This window comes from Bombyx mori, chromosome 8 (assembly GCF_030269925.1).
Source record: "Bombyx mori chromosome 8, ASM3026992v2".
NCBI lineage: Eukaryota > Metazoa > Arthropoda > Insecta > Lepidoptera > Bombycidae > Bombyx > Bombyx mori.
This window is the reverse complement of record NC_085114.1, coordinates 7,298,201-7,313,464: the sequence shown is the minus strand read 5'-3', so window position 1 is coordinate 7,313,464 and position 15,264 is coordinate 7,298,201. Positions and strand designations below refer to the sequence as shown.

At 37.3% G+C, this 15,264-nt stretch overlaps 2 protein-coding genes across 2 annotated transcripts in view; both read left to right on the top strand.

Moving 5' to 3' along the window:
- LOC101745690 (LDLR chaperone boca) overlaps positions 1–15,264 on the top strand; it is a 180,062-nt gene that overhangs the window by 45,477 nt on the left and 119,321 nt on the right. The gene's annotated exons all lie outside the window — the stretch shown is intronic.
- Positions 13,904–15,264, top strand: part of AST-C (allatostatin C) — a 30,838-nt gene continuing 29,477 nt past the window's right edge. The window contains exon 1 of the mRNA NM_001130884.2: positions 13,904–13,993. The gene's annotated coding sequence lies outside the window, so the exon portion shown is untranslated. The remainder of the gene's footprint in view (positions 13,994–15,264) is intronic.

Here is a 15,264-nt window from a genome sequence, read left to right as displayed (position 1 = left end):
AAGCGCAGAGTTACGTTTTTTAATAACGCTATGTCGAGTATATCCGGGCGATGCGCGATATTTAGCGGGTAGTGAGTCGGGGTCAGCGGAGCGACGATATCGAAGGCGAGATCATCGACTAACGCGTCGAGGCGCCTGCCATTAGGGGTTGAGGTGTGAGAGTTCCACCTGACGTGTTTACAATTTAGGTCACCCGCCAGAATGACAGAGCTTCCCATGCCGAGCAGCGCCTCAATATCACTACTTAGAACAATTTTATCCGGTGGAAGATAAACGGACGCGATAACGATCGGCGCGTGTCCAGTCAGTGAGATTCGGCATACTGATGCTTCGATGTTAGAAAGCGCGGGGGGGTCGAGTGGGACGCAATGCAGGGCTCTTCTATAGTAAATGACGGTACCACCACCACGAGCAGTGAGCCTGTCGTTCCTAACCATGTTGTAGTTCGCGATTTTAGGGTCGCGGCGCGCGGGCTTAAGCAGGGTCTCCTGCACCAAAAAGATGTCAATTTGATGGTCACGCAAAAAATCACAAACCTGATCACGTTGATTTGCGAGACCGTAAGCGTTAAAAAATCCTATCGTTACGGATAGGGGCTTGATTCTACTTATGTACGCCATTGATTACCGGCGGAGTGAGGGGAGGACGTACGTATTTAAAGACGCGTATACGTCGGCGTATTCTTGCACAACGGCGATAAAGTGTTGTGCAGTGGAGGCGGCGCGAATGGCGTCGCCCAAAGCATTAACGCGATCAAAGTTGATCGACTGAAAAAAGTCGATCGCTAGAGCGAGATTGTCGGACGCGGTCGGAGGGCAGGTCGCGGGGGAGGGACGAGTCGCGGGGGAGGGACGTATCGCGGGGGTGGGACGAGTCGCGGGGGAGAGAGTTGTAGCCGTGTTCGTGTACGGCAACGGTTTAGCCCAGGCCGAGACGCTGGGCACCGACGCCGGCACAAAAGCAGGCTTAGCCTTCGGCACAGAGGGTGCCGTGGCTTTGATGTCTGGGCCGAAAGCTCGGAGGCGGTTTTGGCGGGCGACGCGGCGATTTATTTTAGGGGCTCGGGGGCAACCACGGTAGTTCGCGGGGTGACCCTGTGTTCGGCACAGGACGCAGCTAGGCGGTTCCGTAGCGGTTTTTTGATCGCGAGTGCAAAGGCTCGTGGCGTGATCGCCCAAACACTTGACGCATCGGGAGCGCGCGTGACAATTACGGGAAGAGTGCCCGTACAACTGACAGTTATGGCACTGGCTCGGAGTGCCTTTTTTATGGGGGGTTTCGACGGTTATTCCGGAAAGCCTACAGACTGTTCGTACGTTGAAAATTTGCTTGCCCTCGGGGGTAGGCTGGAGAGCGACGAGAACCATATTGTATGGCTCCCTCCCGCGTCCTGTGTGCATGCGGTGCACGGAATTGACCGGCAGACCTTGTTCTAGAAGGTCGGCCTTGACGAGATCGGCATCTAATTCCTTTGGGATGCCGCGTATGACCGCGCGAAGTTCACGCTCCTCCTGAAGCGTATAAGTGTGGAAACTTATACGCTCCTTTCGGAGGTAGCTTGAGAGGGCCCTATGGTCGTCGGGTGTCGTTACCTTAATTTGAATCCCGTTCGCGAGGTTACGGGCGCTGATAAAATTAATTTTTTTGGCCTGAAGGGCCAGGGAAACTCGGTCCCAAGCTGCCTTCTCTTGAAGGATTACCGGGGGAGGGGTCTGAGTTTTATTTTGTGCCACTGGACGCGGCGACGGTGTGGCACGGGCAGGGGGAGCGACGGGAGTCGGAGGGCGAGGGCGCGACGCGTTCGCGGCTTTACTAATTTTAGCGGCCGCGGGAGCTCGGGACTCCGCAGCGCGCTTCTTACCCTTTTGTACCAGGGTGAATCCATCCGTCGATGAGGCGGCGGCGAGGTCGACCTCCATGTCCGAGTCAGAGTCGGAGGACGAGGAGGCAGCAGGCTCGGGAGCAGGCGACCTACGGGCAGATGCAGGACGTCCGTCGGACCCTACTGAACCCGCGGATGATCGCGCCAGGGGAGCGGCGATCACGGCGGACGACGCAGCAGTTTTACCCACTAGTATAGGCGACGCGGGAGCGGCAGGCATGGCGGACGCTGCGGTGTACGACGCGGGAGCGACGAGCACGGCGGAATCCGCGAGAGGGCTCACGGCGTGATCGGCCTTGAAAGCCAGAAACTCAGAAGTGAGCTTTGGGTGGCGAAGTCGGAGGAATTCTGTAAATAAAGCTTCCATGATGTCTGACCCAGGTGGGGCTGTCCCGGGTCTTAAACACACTCGCCTAGCGGCGAGGCCCCAACTTCTCGGTACTTAGCGGTTCGATTGAACACAGGTGGCGATGCGGCACAATTACTGCAGGAAAAAGAAAGAACAACAAAAAAAGGAAACAACAAAAATAAACCAAAACAAAACAAACACTTCCAGGAACACACTTTGTCGGCAGATGTGCCACGAACAAAAGCCGGGTGAACAAAGGCCGGGCTAACAATAAAACCAGGCGAACAATGGCCGGGCGATCGAGTGGTCGATGAGCACGTCCGCAGGCGGCGGGTGCTTCTGTCGGACTGTACAAGTTTGTATTGACAGATCAGATACTTTCTTTATGTTTCTAACAAAAGTGTTAGACAACAATGTAGTGATGCGTCGATGCGCGCTATGTCTGATGCACTTCAAATAGTTTTTTTTTTTTAGAATACAAACCTTTTGCAATTCTTAATCATACAAATCAATGTTTTAAACGATTCAGTAATAATCATCTTTACGTAGATTCTTATCAATCTTCGTGTTTTATTATTATTGTGTGAAACGATTAAATACAGTCTATAATACTTACATTTAACAAAAATGGGGTTTACTCATACGACTGTAAATTCATTTTCATCACCTGGCAGATTGTAACCTAGTTTGATGCCATCTGAAAACAGAGAAGTCAGTAAGGGTAATATTTTTTATTTATTTTTTATATTGCTTACATTTTATATTTTGGGTGGACGAGCTCACAGCCCACCTGGTTGTTAAATGGTTACTGGAGCTCATAGACATCTACAACGTAAATGCGTCACCTACCTTGAGATATGAGCTGTAAGGTCTCAGTATAGTTACAACTGCTGCCCCACCCTACAAACCGAAATGCATTATTGCAGAAATATCAGAAATAGGCAGGGTGGTGGTACCTCATGACTCAAGATGGTTGATAGCATTTAAGTTGTAATGTCTATGTCCTCAGAAATCACTAAATTCTAAATGGGTCGTGAAATCGGTCAACCATATATTTAAGTGGAATAGATTTAAACAAAAATAGCTAAAACGAACAAGAAGAAACATTTTTCCGCTTATTTTACTATTAATTAACGCCCACACTATTAATTTCATAAACGATCATTGGCCTGTATAAGTTTCGCGAGCCGTCAGAACTCCCAGTCACGATCCCAGTACTGAAAGCTAAATACTTTTAAACTATTGCGATTATGTCTTTTAGCGACGTGTTTTAACTTGTTTTAATTCATAATAATTGTTTTAGTTAAGGTTAAAAATACGTGGCTGTATGTAAAGAAAGGAGGTTATTTATTATTATATTCTTTGCATTAACCGTTTTTGTTAGTCATATTTTACCTTCAGTAATTCCCGTTAACAAAAAGAAAGTTAATACGACTTTTACAGTTTAATCTCACGTATTGCTCTGTGACTCGTGACAACAGGTTCAGGATAGAAATAAAATCCTAAGACTGGTTCTTTTTCTTAGAATTCCATATTCAAATGGCAAAGACGTCATGTCCTTCCGAAAAAAAGAATAAGGCATGTCATTCCACATATTAAACTACTAACGAAATAACATATGCAGTACACATTTAGCGTTTAAGGTTCTTATGACTAACATTCTATTTCTGCCGTGAAGCAGTAATGCGTTTCGGTTTGAAGGATGAGGCAGCCGTTGTAACTATACTGAGACCTTAGAACTTATGTCTCAAGGTGTGTGGCGCATTTACGATGTATTTAGATATCTATGGGCTCCAGTAACCACTTAACACACACAGGTGGGCTGTGAGAACGTTCACACATGTAAGCAATAAAAAAAAAACATAATCCTTAGAAATTATTTAAGTCCCACATAACTTTTAATGAAGTCTAATTTTATTCTTTCGATGTCAAAGGGGGATACGTTACTCATAGTTTTGCAAAAAAAATTGTAAAACATACAAAGAAGTAATCAAAAATCGGTTTGAACCAGATATTATATTGGTCAGTATCATTTAGAGTCTTGCTGGAGCAAACGAAGAGTAGGATAAAAATTAAACAGTGATGATTAAATTATGCCAACTGAAAATCATTACTATTTTTTTCACAGAGGAACACCAACACCAGAAAGTGTTTATCCGAGATTTACGATACTTTTCTGATGCGAAATAAGTATTTTCACGTAAAACAGTAAATTCTGACCCGGTGACGGGCAGAGCGATGATCAATTGAGCTAATAAGGCAAGAAAAATGGACATGTAAGGTTAAGTAACGTTCCGTGCAGTAAATAAGAGTATTTATTTCCTCATGGCTCCGCAGACGAATGGCCACAGAGTCGTAATTTTCTAAATGCCTTATTTATTTCAGTGTATGGAAATAATATTTATGTTCATCTGTTTTATTACGCGAAAAAAAAAACGGGTGTTGCTCTTTGCTGTTCTATGTGTTCAATAAGATATGTACATGTTTTCATAATTTGTAAAACATTTAACATGGTTTTCTGAGAACAGAAGTTTTGCTACCGAAAATTCTATATTAAAGAATTGAGATTTTCTACTTAAACAGGTTCAGACTCTAAATTTAGGAGGTTCAACTTAGGAGATGTCTACAGCCTACTCCAGGCCAGCAGACACACCGACACTAAGCCGTTACCGCGCTATTAAAAAAATCGTCGTCTTCGTAGCCTAAAGGATAAGACATCCGGTGCATTGGTATCTTGCGATGCAAAGGTGTTCGAATCCCACAGGCAGGTACCAATTTTTGTAATGAAATGCGTACTTAACAATTGTTCGCGATTGACTTCCACGGTGAAGGAATAACATCGTGTAATAAAAATCAAACTTGCATAATTATAATTTGCGTAATTACTAGTGGTAGGACGTCTTGTGTGTCCGCACGGGTAGGTTTGACCACACTGCGTATTTCTGCCGTAAAGCAGTAATGTGTTTTGGTTTGAAGAGAGAGGCAGCCGTTGTACTGTAAAAACTGAGACCTTAGAACCCATGTCTCAGAGTAGGTGGCGGCATTTACGTTGCAGATGTCTATGGGCTCCGGTAACTTAACACCAGGGGACCGTGAGCTTGTCCACCCATCAAAACTGCAATAAAAAACAAAAGAATATCTAAAAGTGAGTTTTTCCAATTATCCAGGTGTAAGAAGAGGCGTCATTCGATAGCAGCGAACTGATTGATCAGATTATACACCCTGCAACCTTGTCCCTGCAACGTGGGACGGACTGCTGTGACCACATTCAACCGTAAAATAAAAAAAAATATTATAAAATATCTATGTGTAACTGTAAATCTTCATTGGAACATTCATGCCTTGTGATGTCTGCGATGTGGGACTGCTAATGAACGCACCGTGCGATTTTGGTTTAAACCCTTTCGTGATGGAAATTTTAATTTGAAGAACGAACCACGTGGAAGACATGTGAATAACAATGAATTGAAAGAAATGGTGGAAGCCGAGCCGAGCCAAACTACCTAAGAATTAGCGGCATGGTTTAATGTTACCTTACCAACAATATTCACGTATTCGCCAGATCTTGCTTCAACGGCCTACCATTTTTTTCGTGATTCGGACAATTTTCTACGTGACAAAAAGTTTTCTTCCCAGGAGGCAGTACAACATGCTTTCACACAGTTTGTAGAATCTAGATCACCAGAGTTCTATCGCAAAGGCATAAATTACCTTTCTATTAGATGGCAGCAGTAGTATATTTTCAGACGAGCCGTAAGCTTGTCCACACAATTATGTAGTATAAGTTTGCATAAGTTGTAATGTAGTTCTAAACAAGTTCTGAAAACTAGTTCCATTATCAAACAGGGCTGACTGATTGTATTACCCAGATTAACTGCATTTTACACTGCAACTACATTTTAAATAGTTTACTGGTTACAATTAAGCCATAAATTTAGGACATGGTCACCCTGTATTGTTAGTTCGCTTGACGTCGACTCTTTGAAGATCTGCCAACTATTTCCGTCAATAATTCTAATATTATTTTTGCTGCGATCAGGACATGACGTATTTTTTTTTTTACATTTGCGTTTTGATTATGTCAATATACATTATGTACGTGCGTAGTCCAAATAAATTATTGATGAATGATTAAATGTTGTTAATGTTGAAATGCAATAAAGCTATTTTAAGGTACAGTAACGAGTCCTTACTTTAAATACAACTGAGTATTTGATTGACTTTTTTGGTTACATCAACTATGAATATAAATATCGAATATTTGTTTGAGCATAGTGCTTATGTTATGAAAATTAATAGCGTGTATTAGAACTTATAAATACCCAGTAGCATCTCGAAGTTCAAATATTTATACAGCAGTGTGTACCGAAGTCTTACTCATGTCATATGTGTAAACAAAATTGTTTCGATATTGCATTAATTCAAAAAGATACGGCTTCTCGCTAGCATTCCGTGTGCTGCAATAAATAATGTTCTTGCATTGCTTTCTTCCAAAGATCAAAATACATTTCGATTACAGATAAACATAGTATTTATGTGTAGGCACAGTTTATTACTATGGTTAATTGAGTTGAAATGAACACTTTGCAAATTAATCCATATAGGTGATTTTTAGAATACCACAGGGAGTTTAATTTGTCAAAGTTAAATTGCTCAGTTAATTTAGATTATGATGATCAGTCAAATTGTTGACCTTCGTCGTTTAATTATGACATATAATCTCTTAGGAATATCTAAAAGCTCTTGATTTGTTTTGTGATGAGCCCACTAGTTTTGTTTAATATCGAAATAAGTTGACATTACGCATTAAGCCTCTGTAAAATCCCTAACGTAGTGGATGTTTATTATTACCTGGTTTACACATGTAATCTAAAAAGTCGCACATTGTAAATTACTTCGTACGCATTACTTTATAATCTGTATTAACTTATAGGATGTTTTTAAAATGGTAATCGTAAAGTATTTCGCAATATTTTATAATCTGTATTAACTTATAAGATATTTTTAAAATGGTAATCGTAAAGTACTTCGCAATATTTTATAATCTGTATTAACTTATAGGATATTTTTAAAATGGTAATCGTAAAGTACTTCGTAATATTTTATAATCTGTATTAACTTATAGGATATTTTTAAAATGGTAATCGTAAAGTACTTCGTAATATTTTATAATCTGTATTAACTTATAGGATATTTTTAAAATGGTAATCGTAAAGTACTTCGCAATATTTTCTAATCTGTGTTAACTTATAGGATATTTTTAAAATGGTAATCGTAAAGTACTACGCAATACTTTATAATCTGTATTAACTTATAGGATATTTTTAAAATGGTAATCGTAAAGTACTTTGCAATATTTTATAATCTGTATTAACTTATAGGATATTTTTAAAATGGTAATCGTAAAGTACTTCGCAATATTTTATAATCTGTATTAACTTATAGAATATTTTTAAAATGGTAATCGTAAAGTACTTCGCAATACTTTATAATCTGTATTAACTTATAGGATGTTTTTAAAATGGTAATCGTAAAGTATTTCGCAATATTTTATAATCTGTATTAACTTATAAGATATTTTTAAAATGGTAATCGTAAAGTACTTCGCAATATTTTATAATCTGTATTAACTTATAGGATGTTTTTAAAATGGTAATCGTAAAGTATTTCGCAATATTTTATAATCTGTATTAACTTATAAGATATATTTTTTAAAATGGTAATCGTAAAGTACTTCGCAATATTTTATAATCTGTATTAACTTATAGGATATTTTTAAAATGGTAATCGTAAAGTACTTCGTAATATTTTATAATCTGTATTAACTTATAGGATATTTTTAAAATGGTAATCGTAAAGTACTTCGTAATATTTTATAATCTGTATTAACTTATAGGATATTTTTAAAATGGTAATCGTAAAGTACTTCGCAATATTTTCTAATCTGTGTTAACTTATAGGATATTTTTAAAATGGTAATCGTAAAGTACTACGCAATACTTTATAATCTGTATTAACTTATAGGATATTTTTAAAATGGTAATCGTAAAGTACTTTGCAATATTTTATAATCTGTATTAACTTATAGGATATTTTTAAAATGGTAATCGTAAAGTACTTCGCAATACTTTATAATCTGTATTAACTTATATGATATTTTAAAAATGGTAAATTATATGTCCCGGGCAACACCAGGTATATGTATATATTTTAATGAATACGAAACTGCGTTCGCTGGCTCGTTGTTTTACCACGACGAAACAGTGCCATAGCAACTCTTTATCTCCAGAAAATTCAACTTCTACCATTCTTAAAGTTTAAGACAGATAAAATCGCTTCTAATATCTTCTTTATATCTCGATAAAATTTTCACAAAGACAAGTTAACTATAAACAGAAGGTTGATTGATATTATTTTCTTCAAAAACTCTCTTACGATCCTTAAGTGTGTCACTACTACCAATTGCTCGCGATCTCTACCCAAGATCATACGGCTTCCTTCAATCTTTATCACCTTCGCTATCGCTCAATCCATCCAATTTTATTATATAACGTATCGATCAGTCTGAACGCTTTCACAAGACGAAACAAAGCTTTAAAATATCTACTCAAAAGTATACCATTTAAATTTATAGTGTTTAGTTTTATAGCTCGTAAATCTCCCGTACCATCTACAAGTGGCTCCCAAGGGTTGTTCTTTGAATAGTTCAATTCCACTTTTGCCTATAAATAGTGAAATAAAAAAATTAGAAATAATTATCAGAGGTACTGTTGGAAGACGTAATATGTGCCTACACATTCAGGTGCCTTCATGGTAAGTGTTTTCAGTTGCGAATCAGTGATCTGTTTCGGTTTGAAGACTTGGACAACCATTATACAAAGAATTGAGACTCTATCGTCTGTGAACTACGACAACTGTTGAAGTCTTCGAAACGTCGGAGATAATATAATATCAGTAAAAAACACGAGTTTAATCCGTAAAAGTAGTTTTAATTATGTCTACGTAATACAATGAAAACTTTTGAATATACATAAACTAATCTTGACTTGGGACAAAATATTATAATTTATTTAGATCTTAATACACAATTAAGAAATCACGTGATTATTTCCTAATTATAAGCTAGTTACATAAAGGCAAAGACGTAAACAATATAATGAACATAATTTATCAACCGGTTACAAAAGGAGTATATCGAAGACACCCCGTAGTTCCCCTAAGGAGCTATAAGAGAATCGTTTTTACAAGCCATAAATAGTAAGTGGATTGTAATGGAGCCAATACCCAGTACGTGATAGCTGCAATAAAGCAGTAACTATTCCACATAATGTTAATACACATGACAATCTGATAAGTGTAATAAAATGATCTGCGAGACGATGCATTAAAACTGTTTTTAAGTACTAAAATTATAAACAGTTATGATTATTTTATTGTTAGATTTATAACTTTTGGGGCTATAATTAACGATCAATAATCTACGTTGAAGATGGTCGTCGTCACATGAAGGCAACTATCGCTTTAGGCAGTAACTTGCGTAGTCATCTATGTATAAGATACCTTAATTTCTCCCGATACTGCGGGCGGAATGGTAAACAGTCGACGTCGCCCAAAATTCATTTCGGATCCTCCCGATTCACTAACGGTGCTTTTAGGTACCCCAAGCACCGGTCATCGTTCCCGTCGAACCCGTCGCTTGCGGCGCTCGGCGAGTAAATCAACCCACAGACACAGCCCACTGAGTTTCTCGCCGTATCTTCTCAGTGGGTCGCGTTACCGACCCGGTGGTAGATTCTGCGAAGCACGGCTCTTGGTAGAGTCCGTGTTAGCAACAACGTCAGGTTTGAGCTCCGTGAGCTCACCTACTCGCCCGGTGACGCTGATATGGTCTCTCATGATCTCAGGTCGGAGCTTAGGCAGGAACAAAAAAAAAACCTTAATTTTCGTTTGACTCATGTGAAGCACAAATCATTTGTGTTAAGGGTCTCTCAGTTCATATTTTAATTTCGACTGGCCTTCATTTAGTGTTTGCCGACACGCATTCTACGGTTACAATCTAAGTACAACATAAATGAAGTTAATTATTGTTCGTGCAATTTTCATAGGAGGTATTTCTTTTTTATGAACACTAAATCATATTTATTCTATTTTAATAAACAAATAATTTGTTTAATATTTTAAAAGTTTTCAAGTTTTTTTATTTTTTTTTATTGCTTGGATGGATGGACGAGCTCACAGCCCACATGGTGTTAAGTGGTTACTGGAGCCCATAGACACCAACAACGTAAATGCGCCACCCACCTAGAGATATAAGTTGCGCCACCCACCCTTCAAACCGAAAAGCATTACTGCTTCACGGCAGAAATATGTAGGGCGGTGGTACCTACCCGCGCGGACTCAGAAGAGGTCCTACCAAAAGTAATTTAAAAAAATTGTGCATTTATTTTTACGTTTTAAATATTTATTAGAACTATTTGGAGCTAACTTTGTTGGAGGAAGTTTGCTAACCATCTTTTTTTTTGCCAAACTTAACCTAACAATCCTAGGAATCTCGCCTAGAACTACATGAAATTTTTATTTCAGTTTTGTAAAATACTCTAAACCAACAAGCCGGAGCGCATTATTATTTAAGACCAAAATTAGCGGGCTGCCATCAACAGCGGTTTAAATCGCGTTAACAGCGTGAAAAATGTTGACTGTGAAATCCATCTAAGAAAACTTTTAATTGGCAACTCCAGGACGATCGGAACAAGACCTGCAAAAATGCAAGAAAAGTTTTATCAATAACTTACAAGTTCTATCGTTACAGTACTTATTAATTATTATGTAGTTGACTTTTTTCTTATTGGAAAAAAAAATATTAATTTTCCGGGCACTGTCATAACGCCTACGCACTAAAAGCGATTACAGATTAAACGAGGTAATGATAGGCGAACATTTGTCATTCTTATCAGAATAATGTTTGCAAGCATAATCGGTGCTGTCCATTCACACCTCAAGTTGTTATTATACAGTAACATGTTGATATAATAAACTAGAGAGATAAGCTGGGATTGATGGCTTTCATTACTCCATTAAATATCGTATGTACTTAGATTGCTAACGACGAAATAAAAAATATGTACCGATATTAAAAAGAATATAAATACCATATCACAATTTTACTTTTAACGTATTTTATTTTATACTAAATGAAGAAAATATGCCCTTCCACTACATTGAAATTTAAGTTAATGAATTAAAAATGTGGCTTAAATGTTATAGTGTCTGTGATAAGGCATATAATATACTGAAATGGAAAATAGGATATTGTAGGCACGCATGCGCATCGTCTTTCCATTACAGTTAATGTATTTTTAATTCCGAGACTATATGACGACATGTGACAAACCAGCATACACCTACGTTCCCGACAACACACGTTGAAGGTTCGTTGCTTGAATGAAATGAATAATTTTCACTATTTTAGCAACTAGCGACTCAAATAGGTTTCGCTTATGAACCACCAATAACCATTTCATTTCTAAGCTAACATTTTTTTTTTATTGCTTAGATGGATGGACGAGCTCACAGCCCACCTGGTGTTAAGTGGTTACTGGAGTCCATAGACATTTACAACGTAAATGCGCCACCCACCTTGAGATATAAGTTCTAAGGTCTCAGTATAGTTACAACGGCTGCCCCACACTTCAAACCGAAACGCATTACTGCTTCACGATAGAAATAGGCAGGGCGGTGGTACCTACCCGTGCGGACTTACAAGAGGTCCTACCACCAGTAGTTACGCAAATTATAATTATGAAAGTTTGATTTTTATTACACGATGTTATTCCTTCACCGTGGAAGTCAATCGCGTACAATTGTTAAGTACGTATTTCATTACAAAAATTGGTATCTGCCTGTGGTATCTAAAGTATATCTAAAGATACATACGCTTTTTTTTTAGCTACATTTACAAGCATGTTTGTGACTCGCATTGTTTTAAATGGGTATATCATTCCAGATATCACAGCGCGTAGCGCACCCATGATGAAACATTAACTTGAAGTCTCAATTGTATTCTATGTATGTATTATATTATATATAGTACCACTCTTTAAACTGGAATGTATCTTTGCTCAGCGACAAAAATAGGTAAGTAGAACGTCTTTTGCTGGTCCTACGACCCTACTCTACTCTCTACTGCTCCAACCACTATTTTCTATAAATATTATACTTTCAAACCACTGAAATGCAATGGCACTGTCTACCTTGTTATGGACAAGTGATTTTGTCATCATATAAAAATAATACTACGCTTTGAAAGTGTGCAGATTTTTTGGACTGACATTATAATACTCGTACAAAGCTACAATTTTTCGGAGCTACGAATTTTTCGCAATATGAAAACCTTAACCTTAATCTCCAAAGAGTGGCCACGACAACCGGTTAAATAGGCGTTCAATTATTAGACGTTATAATAATATGCTATTTGATCAAAAACATTTCCGAAAGTTTCAATTCAAAACACCGATAATTCTTTTTATGGATATTCAAAGTGATCATAAAATATATCTAGGAATGTGAAATGATTTGAGAAGTATAATCGTAGCATTTTTATTGCATGCGTTCGAGCTCACACCAACATAGAGTCCGTTATAGAAATTGAGATAAAACTGGAAATCTTCACTATTTGAATGCTTCCAACAAAACCCGTAGTATAACGGCTATCGCAATCCTTCAAACCCCTAAATTTACTGCTTGGTCGCATAAATGAGAAAAATAGTGTTACCTACCTTTGAGGCCTTATAAAATGCCATATTAACAATATATGGCGGAAGCTATCATACATTAAGAGATATATGACAAAAACAATACTCGCGCTAGCGACATTTTTAACAAAATTTTACATATTAAACAATTCCGAACAACAATATTGACAAACCACTGTTGTTTGTTTCTCTATACAGCAAGGAAGTAATGCATGAACATAATGTGGTAAGTACGTATTTCATGAAATTACCAATATATATTTCAACGCATATATTAATATCGACTAGGGATCGAACCCGGACACTAGTAGCCAGGATCACTTAGCCCACGAGTTCATTAATCATTCATCATTATAATCATCATTGTAATGCTTTTTTTAAATAATTTTAAATTAGCCCCGTAGACTATCAACGATTAGGTAAAAAATACATTGCGAAATGAATGTAAAATAAATTTCTTGATTAACAAATGTTTCATTTTTATTATATGTATGTACTAGTGGTAGGGCGTATTATGTGTTTGTTACGGGTAAATATGACTTCGACCTTAATTCACATTGCGATGTGTTTGGGGCTCCGGTAACCACTTTAATCCAGATGGGCTGCGAGCTCGTCTGCTGACCTATAATTAACAGCACACAGCAATTGAATTGAATACATTTTATTTATTTATTTGTAGCCCTGTATACGTCTAAAACACCCAAACATCGAATATGAACTAAGAATAATAGTTTAAAAAGTATCAACTGCAATATTTATATTATAATGTAATTGAACTTATTTATTAAAGTATGTTTTTACCGCTCGTAGCATTTCGTAGCATAGTTACATCGTAGAGGCGTAGAGTTCTACGAGGCACCTACGCACGCTCAACAACGCTATGGCACTACTATATAAGGCTACGACGGGAGCCAGCTCTTCTCATTTGAATTGAAGCACCATCGGCGACTGCAAGCTCACCACAGTCACGTGCTCACAAAGTTTGCGAAGTCTCCTCTGAAGCTCTTGTTGGTAAGTGTGCTTAAGACTACTTTTGGACCGATTCGAAGAATTTTCATTAAAAAAAAATTTTTTTTTTATACTTTCATTTTTACAAACTCTTTATTATCAGATATAAAACAATATCACAGTGATAAATTTCATTTACGAGTGCTCTTTTTATTGATAATGTATTTATTTATGACTGATTTAATATTATAATAATGGCGTTCATGGATTGACAAGCTCACGGCCCCGTAGTGTTAAGCGATTCCCGGAACCCATAAATAAAGTAACATAGATTTTACTGCATAACTCTATGTTACTTTATTTATGGGTTAGTTAAGTTGAAATCGAATTCTCAATTACATTGGAGTAACAGGTAATCTACTCTTCTATCCGGAACGCATGATTGCTTCACAGCAGAAAGAGACTCTAACTTGTACGGAGCATAACACGCCCTAATGATACATGCTTATTTGCTTAATACCTCTTAAGTCATTCTCATATTTTACGACTAAATCGTTATTACATTATTATTATTATACCAATTATGGTTTTATTTTAGTTGAGATTTGGTTTATCTTTAAATTAAACTGAAATGCGGTCTTATGAGACATGTTCTTATTAAAAATACGTAAAACCATTGTTTCTTTAAAATAAATAAATAAATTTAATATTTAACAAAACATTTTAACAGATTGGTTTGTGCTTTGCAATGCAAACAATATGCAATAGATTGTTTTTTCTTTGTGGTCATATTCAAGTTGTATCTTTTAATACTATTAACTGTTGTTCTTTCTTGCTTTTTTCGTTAAATTAAGTAGGACATCACATCTTATTCACAATTCAACATTTCAACAATTCATTCGTTCAACGTTCAATGCCTATAGGTTCCGTTTTATATATTATTCCATTTATATTTATTCCATTTAACCATAAATAACTAGCTGTTAACTTTTCTACCTATTATACTAAAAATCCATCCACAAGATTAACATCAACACCTATGTACTACAGTATTCTCCAATTAATCAAATAAGCATTTGTTATTGTGGACATTTTACTGTTTAATTCATATTTATATTAATTATTATTATTCGAAGTCGTCGTGGCCTATAGGATAAGACGTGCGGTGCAACGGAATTCGAATTCGAATCGAGGCAGGTACCAATTTTTGTAATGAAATACGTACTTAAGAATTGTTCGCGATAAACTTCCACGGTGAAGGAATAACATTGTGTAATAAAAATCAAACTTGCAAAATTATTATTTGCGTAATTACTGGTGGTGGGACGTCTTGT